General features: G+C 40.3%; 2 long non-coding RNA genes across 5 annotated transcripts in view; one reads left to right on the top strand and one right to left on the bottom strand.

Moving 5' to 3' along the window:
* Nucleotides 1–15541, top strand: part of LOC140698284 (uncharacterized) — a 249092-nt gene that overhangs the window by 15648 nt on the left and 217903 nt on the right. The window lies entirely within an intron of this gene.
* LOC140698285 (uncharacterized) lies at nt 1052–14938 on the bottom strand. The gene is made up of 4 exons (XR_012075963.1): nt 14821–14938; nt 2129–2405; nt 1947–1997; nt 1052–1543 (listed from the first exon to the last, which is right to left on the bottom strand). It is a non-coding gene; the product is annotated as an uncharacterized lncRNA (long non-coding RNA).

Below are 15541 nucleotides of genomic sequence, written 5' to 3'. Positions count from 1 at the left end.
ACATGGATTATTTTAAGTGCCTAAATTTGTGATCTTTTGTTGCACATCAATAGAAAATTAGTATGCATGTTTGACTCTAAAGGAATTGCCTATCTTCCGTTTTGGGGGAAGATTTTTTTCCCTTTTTCAAAGAGTTGATATTTTTATTGTGCAAACAAAGAATTTGAGAAATTTTGAGTCTCAAGGGGCCACAGATGTCCTGTTCTACAATGACTCATTCTTTTTTTTTAAACATTAGTATTTAATTATTTTAAATTGGGATGGAGATGTCTGACATTTTAATAGTTGAGGATTTTTAAACTTTTTTATACAATATTGAAAGGTTACTTTCCATTTACAGTTTATTATAAAACATTGGCTACAGTCCCTGTGTTGTACAGCACATCCTTGAGCCTCTCTTACATCCAGTGTCTCTTACTACCCTCCCCCTGTATTGCTCCTTCCCCTCTCCCCACTGGTGACCACTAGTTTGTTCTCTGTATCTGTGAGTCTGCTTCTTTTTGTTACATTCTTTTTGGTTGTATTTGTTGTTTGTTGTAGTTTTTAGATTCCACATGTAAGTTATACCATACAGTATTTGTCTTTCTCTGTCTGACTTATTTCACTTAGCATAATGGCCTCCAAGTCCATTGGGGAAGATTTTTTTAAAACTTCATTGAAGTCTAAATACATAGAGAAGAGTACACATGTCATTAAAATACAGCTCAACAGACTTATGCAGACCAAATATAACAGCACCCAAATCTAGAAGCAGAACCTTACCAGCTCTCCAAAGTCCTGTAAGGAAGAGCTGAATGGCAGGAACCACCTGAACGCAGATGCTTCAGATGGAGAAGTTAAGTGCTGCATCACGGCCAACTGGCTAAAACTTCCAGTCATCTGTGTCTATGGAGTTTATAATTAGAGAACATAATTATTTTAAGATAAAGAGTAGGCTACGTTGTATCTGAAAACTGACGTTTGTTTTTGGGGAGATGTATGTGTTTGAGGAGCATTGAGTTAAGAGGCTGTATGCTCCCCCTTCATTTGTACAACACTTCACAGCTCGGGGTACACTTTCATAGTTATTATTTTATTGTATTCTCCCAACAGCCGTGCTGAATAGGTGTTGCCACGTCTTCACGCTATAAGTGAGCTACAGTTACTCATTATTGATGAAATTTTCTTGGTCTGAATACTCTAAGTCAGGGCTGACCTTCACCTGGTAGCCAGAGGTGTAGGTTACTGGTTGGTTTCAGCTGGAGTCCATTCTGACTGGTTGGTGCCCATACTATACATGTTAAATGTTTTCACTACCACTCTTGTTCTAAGTATGTCTAGGATAAAAATCATTTCACTTTGAGGGAGACCGTGGAGGTGATGTGTTTCACACAGTGGTGCTGGAAGAGGTGGTGGTAACCATACAGGTGAGGTGGGAGGTGAGAGAGGAGGTTGTAGAGCAGGAACGCCACGCTCCATCCAGCTTCAGCTGAGCCACTCTGACTGTGGTCCTTTTGAGTAGTGGCTCTGGGCAGGCTTTCACACACAATAAAGGATTTTATTTCTTAAAAAAAAAATGGAAAACCACTTATGTACAGCAATTATTCCATTTTACAAATTAAGAAATTTATGCTTACAAAGGTTAAGTGAGTGAGAGAAAATTGCAGTTATTATCTCATTAGGTAGAAGCAAAATTTGTATATAAATTCAGGTTTTTGAATCTCAGGCTTTTTCTCTTTCAGGTGCTCCATCCTTGATGCCTACAGAGCTTAGGATAAAATCTACTTCAGCCCAATATAAACACCACTTCACTATTATCTTAATATGTTTCTCCATGAATATGCATGCATTTTTAAAATTATTTATTTCTAGCCAACCTTATCCCATGAAGAATTTGAGGTGGCTTCCAACAACAAATTAGGAATTTGAGGGAGAGAAAGCAAGGTGAAGCTAGGGTTGTAAAATACCTGTAGTATGGTCCGGCTGGTTGTAGAAGTGGGCTATAGATGGCTTGTGAGCTTGGGAGAGTCAGCGCAGTGCAGAAGAAACACAACAGAGACTGAGTTTCTGGCATCTTGAAAACGTAAGAAATCAAAAGCTGGGGGGAAAAACACTAAAAAAAAAAAAAAAAAAGGACAAACAAAAGTACCTGCTTCAGACTGTCTGTCATCTCTTACTGTTCTTGGTGAGCATAAGGCTTGCTTATTTCCCTCTGCGCTAAGGTACTCAGACTCCAAGTGCTGGAGCATAATGTGGAGAGTTGAAACAGAGGAGAGCCTCAGTTCCCCAAGTGCCTTGCATCTGTCGGTTTGAGAGGAAACCACATCGTTGCTTGAATGTGGTATGTGTGCCTCCTCACGCTTTTATTAACATATGCTCCCAGCCACATTCCACTTGCAAGATCACAAGTACATAATAGCTACAAGCTGTAAGGAAAAAAATAAAAGAGAACTTAACCAGTTTTTTTTTTAAAGATAAATAAGACCTTCTAAGCCACTCTATTCATTTACACATTCGTTGAGTGTGCACACTAGCTTTTCTTCTGTCCCCGAGTCTCTGTTTACTCACTCCTACACAAACATGAACATTGCAGTTGTACGTGATGCAGGCACTGGAAATCTGTGTTTACATTTGTGTTTCCAACTGAATATGCTAATAGTGTTTAATCAGCAGTCATGCTGCTTTATATCAATGTTTTGTGCCGCTTACAGCTCAGTGATAATGTTGTGATAACCAAATTTTTCCCCACATCAAAACTTGGAGGCTATCCCAGTGTTTTGAACAGCCATTTGATTCCAAAATATGATGAAATTTTTATCTTCCTCAGAATTATTTCTGTATTTTCAGAAAACACTAAATATCCCTTTGGTTTCATTAAGGAGTTTGGGGACTGGGTTTGGAGTGGCTTTTCTCTTGCGGCAGTCCTGAGGTGTGGGCATTCCAGGCAGGCTCCCCAGCTGGCCGGGACAACCTGCAGGAGCAAGCTCCGAGGCTGGCAATGCTGCAGGAAGAAAGGGCTGCAGGCTGCTCGCCGTGTGATTTGGGGTTATTCAGTGGAGAAATCCAGCAGCTCGCTGGCCCGAAAAACAATGCAACAGCAGTTGAGTACAATGGAGATGGGAAATGACAGGCTTTTAGTCACCAATTTACGAAAAGAAAATTTCTAATAATCTAGTTAAAGGCGGTATAGGGCCTGCACGAGACTTGGTGACCTTCTGACCCTAGGCAAAGAGACACTCCTTAGATAAAATATTATACTCTTAGAACACAAATATCCCTCTCTTCTTAAAAAAAAAATGGTAAGAATAGCAATCTCAAACCCCCAACGTTCTTTTTAAAAATAGAAGTATTTTGTATTCTTTGTGTGTTGGTTGAGAATCCTTTTTATTCCCCCAGTGAGTCTGTAAGAACCCTGTTGTTTTTTTGGACAGAAACATGACATACTTTTTAAGGAATACTGTCATCCGGAAAACAATTCACACTTTCATTTTAACCTTGTTAAATTGTATCCAGATTCTCTTTAATGCTGCTTCTCTCACAGGACATAAAATGTTTTGGTTCTTTAACACTTAGGAGAGGTACACTGCTTGAGATGTAGAGATAGCTTTCATTAGTGCTAATGGGAGTTATGCTCCTGCACCAGGAGAGAATAGAGCCTGAAGACTTTAAATTATCCTTGATGCAAATCTTCCAGTTGGAATAAATTATAAGGGATGCTTAGGGGCTAGAGGCCTAAATATCCCCTAAAGCCACAGTTTAATAGCAAAGCGATACTTCTGAGTAGTGGAAGTGGAGTCAACAGTAATGGCTTTGCAGCTATCACCATGCTAAGCAGCTGATATTGACTCTTGAAAACTCTTATTGGATTAGTACTGCACTTGAATTCCATTATTTTCCAAAGGACCTGAGAGATAGCTCCCCATCTTGAGTAGTCCACTAAAATGGATTCAATTTGGTTCAGCTTTCAGGGCCATTCATCTTAAATTCTGTAAATTTTAATGGGCAAGCGCTATAACAAGGAGGTCTTTATTTTTGTTTCACAATAGCCCTTCCTGAAAATAGTGATCTCTGTCTCTTTCTTTTTGGGGGCACATATTTTTCTTTCTTGTCTTTGCAATGTTTGTATTTTATTTTGCTTTGAGAAGTATTGTCCACACCTCAGATAATTGGAATTGTTTCCTCTGCTGCTCATGGTATGACTATCTCTTATAGTCTTGTCTTAAAATTTGTTGTATTTTATTTTATTTGAGAATTGGTGCCCCCCCCTCCTCCACCACCACTGAATTAACTGAAAAACTGGAGGAATTTCTTTTCTATTCTGTTGACCGAAAGGGTCATCTCCTTCATTTCCTTTCCTGTGAGAGCACTGTCTTCTCTTGAAAAATTCCTTCTACCTTCAAGTGGAAATTAAACATTATATTTACTTGACACTAATTCCTATTAGAAGTAGAAAAGGACAGGGCACAGAGGTAGTGAGAAGAAAGTAAGATGCGATGCCACCAAGAGAAGACGGGCTGGCTACAAAAGATCCATCAGCTGGTGGGTTTACTGTGGTTCAGACCAACTCTGAATCCTCCAGTGTCCCAGGATTCACTGGACTTGAGAAGTGTATCAGTCAAACTTAAAGGAGATTGAAGTAGGTAACCCAGATCGAAAACTGATGAATATACAATGGAAAATGTTATTTTCTAGAGTGGGACGGTGATTGCTGTTTGGGACACTTTGTCACCTCTGGAATCAATATACCCAGAAGTCAGATAAATAATCAGAAAGTTGTTCAGTAAGCATGTTATCAGTGCAAAGGAAGGTAGACTAATTTTACGAGATATTTCATCCAAGCCAAGTGATGCCCAATGACTCATACCTGCTCTACAATAGGGTAACCTGCCTAGGGCGTTCCCATGCTCCATATGCCCTGTCACTCTCCCCAGCTAGGCTGGAAATTACTGCTAATCTCCTTCATGTTGGTGTCTTTTATTTTTTTCCTATCTGACCATCTTCCTTCAGTTCACTTAGTCCTTCTTTAGACATGGTACAGTTCGGTCGAAATGGCTCTTGCTTGCCAAATTACAATCACTTTGATTTGAGTTTTGAGCTTTCCTAAATTCTTTAGACCTATCAGTTAAAATCCACAGGTGGTTAATACAACCGTCGTATATGGATTTTTCTAATTCAGAAGATGCATCCATTTTCTTCAGTTTAAAGTTCATGGGGAGAGCATGCCTCACTGTTAATCATTATATACAAACATTATGTGTATTGGCTTGGATGAAATATCCCTTGAAATTGTCCTGCCTTCCTTTGCACTGTTGACATGCTTACTGAACAACTTTCTGATTATTCATTCTATACATTATATATGTATATCCGCATTATGATACTATAATAATTTTTTTGGAGTGCTTGTAGTGTGCTGGATACCAGGCTGGTGTTGTGTGAAATCCTAAGAACAGCCTCTTTTTATGGTAAGAAAACTGAGGATCAGAAAGGCTAAGAAACTTGCCAGATATCTCCCAGTTACACAGGAGTGGGAGTCCAGCCAGATCTCTCTGGCTTTTTCCATTGTGCCCCTCAGCCTCCCATACTTTGTTTCTGATGTTTTGTTTGAAATGACTAAAATGGAGAGTGGAGTGGCATTAAAGGTGTAGGAAGACACTGCTTTACTGTGTTCTTTCTAGTTCTTTCTTGTGAAACTTATGTCATCTAGTCCCTGGACCCTCTGTTCCCTTTAACTGTGCCCTTAGATTTTGGTTAGTATCCACGTCTACGAACAATGACAATGCAGTGGAAAAGCCATGAAAAGCCACGGAGGAAACTTACGTGCTATTTCATTTCTAAGTGAAAGACATCAGTCTGGAAAGGCTACAAACTGTATGATCCCAACTATATGACATTATGGAAAAAGCAACATAGGAAGAAAGTAAAACAAGTGGTTGCTAGGGGTTGTACGGGGGAAGGGGTGGACAGGCAGAGCACAGAAGATTTTTAGGGCAGTAAAACTGCTCTGTAAAAGAATAGAATGGCAAATGCATGTCATTATACATTTGTCAACATCCATAGAATGTACAGTACCGAGAGTGAATCCTAATGTGAACACTGGACTTTGGAGAATAATGATGTGACAGTGTAGATTCAGCAGCTGTAACAAGTGTACCTCTGGTGGGGGATGTTGATGGATGAGGTTCTGCACATGGGAACAGGAGGTATATGGGAACTCTATACCTTCTGCTCAATTTTGCTGTGAATCTAATACTGCTCTAAGAATAAAATCTATCTTTAAAAATTTCAGTAGAAAGTAGCAGGAGGAAGTGGGTGTTCTTTGGAAATGCCTGCTCCCTCCTTGGAGCAGGTGTAGTGCATCCAGTTACACAATCATTCTTCTACCCACATAAGCCTCCTTCCTCTTCTTCCCCTCACCCAGCCTCGTCCATTTCCCTCACAAAGCCTTCAGAAAGCAAAGCATTTGTGTGGTGTGTGTTGATCCACTCTTGTGGGAAAGAAGGGAAATATGGTTATCATTTGGGCTGAAAAATGAAAGAATCATTCTGGTTTCTCTCCTTTCTGCATTTCAAGATTTCCTTGGTAGAGTAGTGGGTAGTGAGGAGAAATGGAGGGGGAGGTGGGACAAAAATGAAATTTCTGCACTACATGTGAAGAGTTGCACCCTGATGTTTTTCTATACCATAGCATCAGTTATTTTTTTATGAGCCTTAATCACCAAGAAATATAACTACTGGGAAGGTCCTTTTTATTTTTACCCCCAAATAACTCAGTCCTAGGATTTAAAGTCTCTGTATGACATTTTATACGTCAAAGATCACAGCTCCAAAAATCCATCACACCAGACGGTTCACATTGTTACTGGAAAGAACATTTTGTGAGCAAGCCTAGTGGCCTCTCTTGCCTTTTAAGAATATAAATGTACAGTTCTTATACACACCTCTAAATGAGCAGCATGAGATGGCGAATAGCAAAATAATGACGTGAAATATCCAGGGTGTCTGCTCCTTGCACAGTGGGGGGGTAGAGACTTCATGGGAGACAGAAAGAAAACGATAGGCCAGGCCATCTAGGAGGTGTTCTCTGGCTGGCGTGGGAGAGGCAGTGGGGCAGCGCTGACAGCTGGGCTGCTCGTTGAAGAGGATGGGAGAGTGGGAGGAACAGGCGGGCTTGACTGCAAGCTGTTTCACTTGCATATGGTCCACAAGCTGGCTCCCTGTCCATTCACTGCCCACTTTCCCCTCCTCGAACTGGGGAAGTGTTCGTTTTGGATATAATCTGTCAGCCGAAGCCTCTGGACATTGAGTAGCTGATCTGCTCAGACAGACTTGTTCCAAGAATAGATAGCCACCCCCCTAAAAAGGATGTAGCACTCTGGAGATTTTCCTTTATTAAGATGCTTTATTTCAGTCTTGTTGGAATGAAACTGACCTCTCAGGTCAAGGCAGGTGAAGGACATTCCAGGGTAGACGAAGATGGGTTTAAGGAGATGCCTGGAATTTAAATGTGTGTGTTAGGATTTATCTTGCCAATCCCTTTTAACCGATCTTTTGCTAGTATTTTGTGAAAGATGGCTTCTGAGAGCCACTGGCTGAACACTGGGAACTGCTGGGAACGCTTTCCTGCCCATCAGACTATTTTAACTATGGAGAGCATGTTTCCTTAAAGTTTTGATAAGAAGAGCTGAAGAAGTGAAAAATAACTGTTTAAACAGGATTTAATTAAACAGTTACCAACGTCTGCATTCCAAGAGAAGTACTCAGAAAATTCTGTGTGCATGTTATTTGTTTCCAGTGGAATGATTGAAGAGGAAGCGTGCTAAATAAATATGGTGTCGTGATGGTGGGCTGCTTGTTGAAAGGATAACGGCTATGCAAATGTTTAGTAGAGAGCTGTCAACATTAAGACCACAGATTCAGACATTTTTGAAACATGGCTTTTTATCATTTATTCAGGATATGCCTGCAGGAAGAAAAGAGGGAACATCGACTAGTCAGAAGCCAGGTGACTAATCATCTCAGTTTCTAATGTATCAGTTTTACAGATTCTCATTTACACAGGAATACACCCCAAGAGCACCCCTCTCCTTTCCAGGAGCTGTTTATAAGAGATCCATTGAAGAGGGGTGTCCAGTACTCACAGGTTCGCAAATTCACAATACACATTCAGAAGCAATTCAAACATGTATTTTGAAATGGGAGGAATAAGCATAGGTAGATTATAAACCTAATCAGAGATGCAGACATGTATTTGAAAACAAGAGGAGTCACAAGAAGCAGGTAAAGTATTCTGATTTAGATACACATTAGATAAGAAAGAGAACCACAGTGTTCGTTTAGAAGTACAAAGGGTGTATGACATTAAGGTTGTAAAGCACTAAGGATAACTTTTATTAGTTGAGATTCAACTTTCAAAATATATAATAATAAAGGAGGGGGTGTGCCTGTTTGGCTTTTCCCTCAAATCACCACACTCAACATTTTTATGCTGGCATAATTTAACTTTATAATTTGAAATTAATGTGGTTTATTCTTCCCCTACTTTAGATTAGCTCGACTCCGTTTATTTTAAATGGTGGCATGAGGCGCTCAGGTGGTCTGTCCCAAGTCACACAGCTAGCTGGTTCCAGAAAGAGTATTTGACTTTAAGAGAAGCAATGAATAGAAACTCCATTCTGTTGTCTCAGTTATTAGCTAAGCCGTATTATAGTATCATGGTTGACTGTCTGTTGGGCTAAGTGCTTGTTACTTAAATAAGCTAATGCACTAAAATGTGAACGTAACTATGTTGCACTGAAAGCCTTTCTTCAATGTCTTGAGACAAGAACGAATACCTTCACTGTGATTTAATATTTACAAAGGGTCAGATGTCCAGGAGGTGGCACTAGTGAGCAATGATTAAGCATATGGTCACATCCCTGGCTGAGAAATTAATTTTCTGAAACAAGAGGGAACTGAGTGGCTCAGATGTAGCAGATACCTGAAGACATCTAAACAAATGAGAGACATTTTTCACAGACTGATAACTTGAAAGTCAGCTGGAGGAGGCTACATCTCCCCAAACTCTATATTGTCTTCTTGATTCATTGGACCAACATGACTATTTTAAAATATGACATCATGGAGATATTTTCTGAGATCCTTGAGAGAGAGGGAAGGCATAGCAATAGGATTAGTCAGGCCAGATTAGTCTCATGCTAGCCTTTCTGGAGTGATCAGTGCAATTTTGCTAGATACTGTCGAACATTCAGTCTGATTACTTGGCTGTGTGTGTGTGTATATGCACGTGCATGTATTCTGAAGGAGAATTTCAGGTCAATATACCTCTTTATGGGAATTAGCGAGTGTGTAAAAGCTGTAAAGGAAAGGGTACGATTGTGATAGTTATCTATTGCTGTGTAACAAATTGGCCCTAAATTAAGAGGCTTAAAAACAAGCAAAGTATTTACTGTCTATGACCATTTCTGTGAATGGGGATTTGGGAGCAGCTAGGCTGGACTCAAGTTTGAAGGCCCCTATGGCAATCTCAGATGTCATTTGGGGCCACGGCTATCTGAAGGCTTGACTGAAGCTGAAGGGTCCTCCACCAAAGTAGTCCCTGCGGCTGGCCAGTTAGAGGGGACTCTTGGTGAAATGTCTGCTGCAGGGCTCTCCATAGCATGACTGTCCTCATGTTATGATAGCTGGTTTCCACTGAAGGGAGCATCCAAAAAAACCCAAAGCTTCAATACTATTGACAGCCTGTCCTTGAATGTTGCACACTATCAAGTCTGCCATGTTTTCCTTATCACCTACGCCAGCACTGATGCAGCATAAACGGAGACTAACATGGTGTGAAGACAAGGAGGTGAGGACCATTGCGGGCCATCTTGGAAGCTGGTGACCACAGCCTGTTAAGAGAAGTTCCCTTTCTTCTTGCAAATAATTGGGCTCAACATGTTTTCACTGGAAAGTCCTTGTGAACACTTGTCATAAGATTGTGATGTTGAATCGTGATATTGCAGGCAGGATCACTGACAGAAGTCAGGAGTGCATTGTGATCACCTTGTGGGATAATTGTGCTAGAATTTCTATGAAATAGTAGTAGAGAAGAACCCCCTAGTTGTACTGTCACATTAAATAAGCAAAACTAAATACAAGCAAACAAAACAAAGCAAAATGTTCCTGGAATGACTTAAAACACTTGGCTAACTTTTGAGACCTATGTGAAAATCCTGTCCTCTTTTGAAAAATACATATCTTCTACCTTAAAAGAGAAAGGAAGTTTGTAGTCTGTGAATGTTCAAAAACATGACACAAAAGATTGCCAAGAGGTCTTCTTCTCTTTTCTGCCAAATACCTCAGTGATTGAACTATACTCCTTACTTGAGTTTGTTATTAATATTGGGTTTATTATTATTATTGACTATATTGTTGAAACTGTCATGTTTTGCTAAATGGAGACATTTGTTTCTCCACAATGATTGATTAGTGCTTTAGGTGGGCGTCATACTTGGCTGGCTTATATTCTAGTGTAGGATGACTAATTGGCCTGAGCTTGGGTGATGGAGAGTTGGGAGGGGAGTAGTGGGTGGGTGGCAAGGTGTCAATCTACTATTTCCAGCCCCACCTCAAAATCTTTGAAGATCTTGTTCTAGGTCTTCATTGACCACTCATTTCAACTCTTTACTCCCTTGACACCTGCTTGACATCTGAATCTTAATTTGGTGATCAAAGGCTTTCTTATACGTAAACATTTCTTGGACCAAGTAGAAGAATATCTGGTGAAAAGAAGTCTCACAAAGGATTCTGGCCACTTGTGATTGATTGGAGACTAGTCTAGGGCTGTGAAACTTATGGCATTGAAAATAATTTCTAGTGTATGAGGACCTCAGAAATGTTTTAAGAGAACTCTGCAAATTCAAGTTGTATTGATCTGTGAGTCAGTAGCAAAGCCAAGCACCATAGCATTTCCTTTCCCTCTAGATCTGTGTTCTCATAACACCCACATTTGCAAATACTCTTTGTCATGTATTCTACTCAAATTCTTGACATTTTACCTGCTGTGGCATAGATGAGTGTTGCACATCCTAATATCCATCTCCTCTGCTTGGAGCTCCCAGTTTTTCCTAGGCGCATGATTGGCTGGAGTAAGGACTACATTTGCAGCTAGGTATGGTCATATGTCTGAAGTCTAGCCAAAGTGTAAGTGTGTGGCAGCTTCTGGGAAACTATCTTAAGATAGGTGGTAGGTGTACTTTGAGCCTGATTCCTCCTAATGCCTTCCTATTGTTTATAACTCAGATATGATGGCTGGAGCACCATGTTGGACCGAGTGTAAGTAATCACGATGTAGTTCAACTGAAAACAGTCCAAGTCCCAAGCAATAATGAAGCCACCGTATCAGCTTTTGTTTGCCTATCCTGGACTTTCTGTCGGAAGGAAGCCTCTATTTGCTGAAGCTAATTTATTTTGGTAGTGAGCCTCATTGTTGGATCTTTATGAGGTCTTGTATAGGAAAGCCCATTGGGTTTCCATTGCTTGCAGCTCAAAAAAATTCATGTGCTGGTGATGTATGTCATTTCCAGTCCCTTTGTAAACTATGAGAAAGTGACTGTGGCACATTTCACATGATGGTGAGGGCTAAGTTGCTGCGGTGGCATCGCAGGGGAGAGTCGCAGCACCTCGATGCAGCCTGCTGCACAGGTGCTCCAGATGCTGCCACTCCTGCTGCCAGGAAAGCAGCTGCTTCTCCGGATTCCCTGTTGGTTCTGGTGTACGTTCCTGGGTGATTTATCATGGGACATACTCTTGTTTTTTATGCACCAAAACGAGGAACATCAATTTCGATTTTTGCAATTCATTAATGTTTTCAAGTATGTAAGGTCATTGAAAGTTTTTATGATTGGTATTTTATGGCATTATGACTTCAGTGATAAAATACTAATTTTTTTCACATTAGAGGATAACAGAAATGAGAAATTCAGGGACCTTTATGTGGTCAAATCAGTCCAAAATGTTGGCAGACAAAAGATAGAAGGTAGACTTGGAAATAAATATGCAAAACATGAAACCTATAATTGTTCAACTCACAAGCTGTAATCCTCTTCAAATCAAAGCTCATGTTTAATATGGATGTTTCAATAGTATTATACCCTTTAAAGTGAAATCATCTGTTGTTTGATTAAAGAATTGCATTTGTGTTCACTGTGGCTATTTTCTGTAAAGTAATTATGAAATGCTTATTATGTATAAGATACTGAATTACGCACTATGATGCAGTAAACACAAACGTCTAGAACAGAGAAAACAGCGTGAATATATCTTAGAATTTTACCATCAGTGGAGACACGTCATTATTCACTGAGGACTTGAAGGAAATGTGCGGGCTTTTTGCAATAGTTTTGAAGTGATATGTAGGATATTTGGTGAATCTTTAGGATCATTTGGAAGCTTTAATACAGGTGCTTGGGAAAAGGCTATGGTTTGCAAAGTCATGGATATTATTTGATTACTTACGTTTTATCACTAGACACTGCAAATACAATGTACCTATAATTTCTTCTAATTAAAAAAATCGTGCTGCTATAATCATGGCTGACAACCACCTTTATATATATTTTGCAAGTGTGAAGAATGGGCTTTTCTTTTGCAGCTGTGGTCAGTTCACTGCAAGCATTTGTTTTCCTTCAGAACAACATTTGTTCTGAAGTCTGTGCTAAAATGGAGTCAACTTGTTTCTTGACGGAGGTGCATGAGACAATTTCATGTTGTTTCTCAAATGTGTTTTCTACTTGGCTTACACGGTTTTCCCAGGTTTTCGAGAGACCAGTTGCTTGAGAATCCTGAAAGTGATAATAATGCCTACCACATGTTTACATTTTAAAAAATAAACTTAATAATGATTTAAAGGGCAGTTATTATAGCTCCTATTTTGTTAGTGATAAAATTGAGGCCCAGATATTTAAGTTAATGGAGGGGTTCAGAACAGGCCTCCCCAAGATGTGTCACTTTGGCACGAGGATTTTTTTTGAGCTGTAGGCAATGGAAACCCTATGGGCTCAAGAGAAATTATTGCCCCCGCCCCTTAACTACCTAGAAGAATTTAAACTGGGGATTTTTCTGAGAAAAAGAGTTATTACCAGAGATAAATTTTATCTAATTGGCCTCATCTATATGGCAGGGCAAACATACAATAATCTAACATCTGTTCTTCTTATCATCCTGTTAATGACCCTCCTGTCCTTGGAAGCCCCAGGCCCCATCCCATTTCTCAGCATAAGATGACGTATATACCTCATTTTCCCTTTCTGTCTCTGAATTTCTTGTGTATGTGAAATCCCCATACACACAAAATTAAATTTGATTTTCTGTTAATCTGTCTTATGTCATTTAAATGATTTGACCAACCAAAAGAACCAGCGAGAAGGGAAGAGGAAAGGGGAAATTTCCCCTTCCTGACACTAACTTCTTAAGATCACAATACTGATTAGTGGAAAAACCTGGCTTGTATTCAAGCCTGTCTGCAACAATATTGTGCTGTTTCCACTGCATGGAACTACTTTCCGTCTGATACGAGACTTTCCCTACTTGCAGTTGCTTTAAAGCAGCTGGGCTACTGTAATGGCTATTGCTTCATTTCTAGGGGGTTGAACTATTTCAAGACCTCGCTATGGAGCCCAACTGGTTTACTGTTTAATGCCAGATAGTGTGCACTGACTGATAATGCAAGCGAGGTTGCCTAAGAAGGCAAAAACTCAGACCAGCATCGTGACCACACTCTAAAACCACGTTCATGATCTCTTTTCCCCAAAGAAGCTTTTCATTGTTAAAGAGAACTCACTAAAATGTAGTGTTCTAAAATTATACTCACTTGGGTCTGTAAAATTCGGGGTACTTTATTTCCAGGAATTTCTGGTGAGAATGTTTTAGGGAGTCTCAGCAGGGATAGGAGGAAACACCACATGACAGTAGACTATCATTGGGTCGGTCTGTAATGTGTGAACTGGTCTGAGGAGCAGGGTGCCCAGCTGGTGATGAGACCGCAGGCATTGTCTGTGGCTTGCACATTTGAAGCTTTCTGCCTAATTTGCAGGCTATTAAAGGGAAAACCAGGTAAAACTTCAGAACAGCATACCCAGACAGAGTCAGATCGGTGGTGTGTCCCTCGAGGTATGATTCAGGCCTGTTCAGACGCTCCCCGTTCTCTTGCCCCAGTCCAATGTATTGCTGTCATAATGTGATTTATCCTGGGTTCTGATTCACACTCATCTTGCCTGAAACTTAGAGGATTTAACTATGTTAAGCTCTGTGAAGTAATTCAAAACGGAGTCACAGTGGCCAGTGTGAACTTCCATGTTCGTTGTTTTAAAACATCTGCTTCAGACTGCAAGTGTCTTAGAGTGATAAACTGAGAGTGTTACTTTAGGTGAGAAATTCGATGGGCAATGTGTGTCACTGGAACAGAAGTCACAACGGATGGAGCCAAGACCCCTTCCTCTGGAATAACCGTTACTCCTTAAAAAGAGGACAACAAGACTCCTTCCTGGACGACCCATCTCCACGCATTGAGAGCTCTTCCAGACTGATGCTGCTGGAGGCCCTGTTGGCGCTGCTTCCCACTCATGCTCATGAAGAGACTTGTTGCCAGGCTGCAGCTTGTGCTGTGACACCCGTTCTCTGGATCTCCCTTTGGGGACTAACCTGTGTTGTGTACTAATTGTGTGCGATAAACTGAGTGATTTATGAATCGAATATTGTCTACATTTCATATATCTCCAATCCTGCAATTCTTAACCTTACTGCTGGGCCCTGTGACAAACAATTGCATTGCAAGTGTAAGGCAGGCAGCGTGTTTTCTTACCACGACGACAGAGGAAACCTCACCCAGAGGCTCCATCTCTCTCGTGTGTCGTAAATGAAGCCTTTTGGTGCTCCTCAGCGCTTTCACATGCAACTGAACGAGGCACAGCGGAGGATGGGTTGGCCCATGAGGGTACTTAGAGACAGCGGAATCCTGGAACCCTACAATTCCTTGAGCTCAGAGGAAGCATCTGAAGAATTGAATTTTACATATGCAGATTTTAAAATCTCACATTTTGTAAGAGACAAGCCATGTAGCCCCTGTTTTGCCGCCAGCAATTTGAGGCTATCATTGAGAGTGAAAAATGCGACCTATGAGGTTTCATGGCGTATGTAAACCCTTACCCATTTTTTAGGTTACTCTCATTTGTTTAGCCATTTAGTGAAACAAGATTTCTTGGGAGATAAAACATGCCCAAACAAATAAATCAATAGCTAACTCTTCCTTCAAATACCTTATCACAAGAAGTTCATTGGTTTCTTTCCAAATCAATTATTTGTATGTTGGGAACTTGATTTTTTTGCAAGTTAATAACTGCTTGTTTAAATCAGCACGAACTGCTATTGAATACAATCTTTCCTGTATGAAATCCATTCTCCTTTGAAGTTGGAACTTTAAGAAGTAAGGAGTTGATTATTTCTTGTGTGTAATTTGATATTGTTAAATTAATTATACAAGGAAGCCATTAGCCTGGGGTGGCTTTAATGCCCTGGCAGCCTAT

The sequence above is a fragment of the Vicugna pacos genome, chromosome 9 (genome assembly GCF_048564905.1).
Source record: "Vicugna pacos chromosome 9, VicPac4, whole genome shotgun sequence".
Taxonomy (NCBI): Eukaryota; Metazoa; Chordata; class Mammalia; order Artiodactyla; family Camelidae; genus Vicugna; species Vicugna pacos.
Note: the sequence above shows the minus strand (reverse complement) of the source record. Positions and strands in the feature narration are given on the sequence as shown.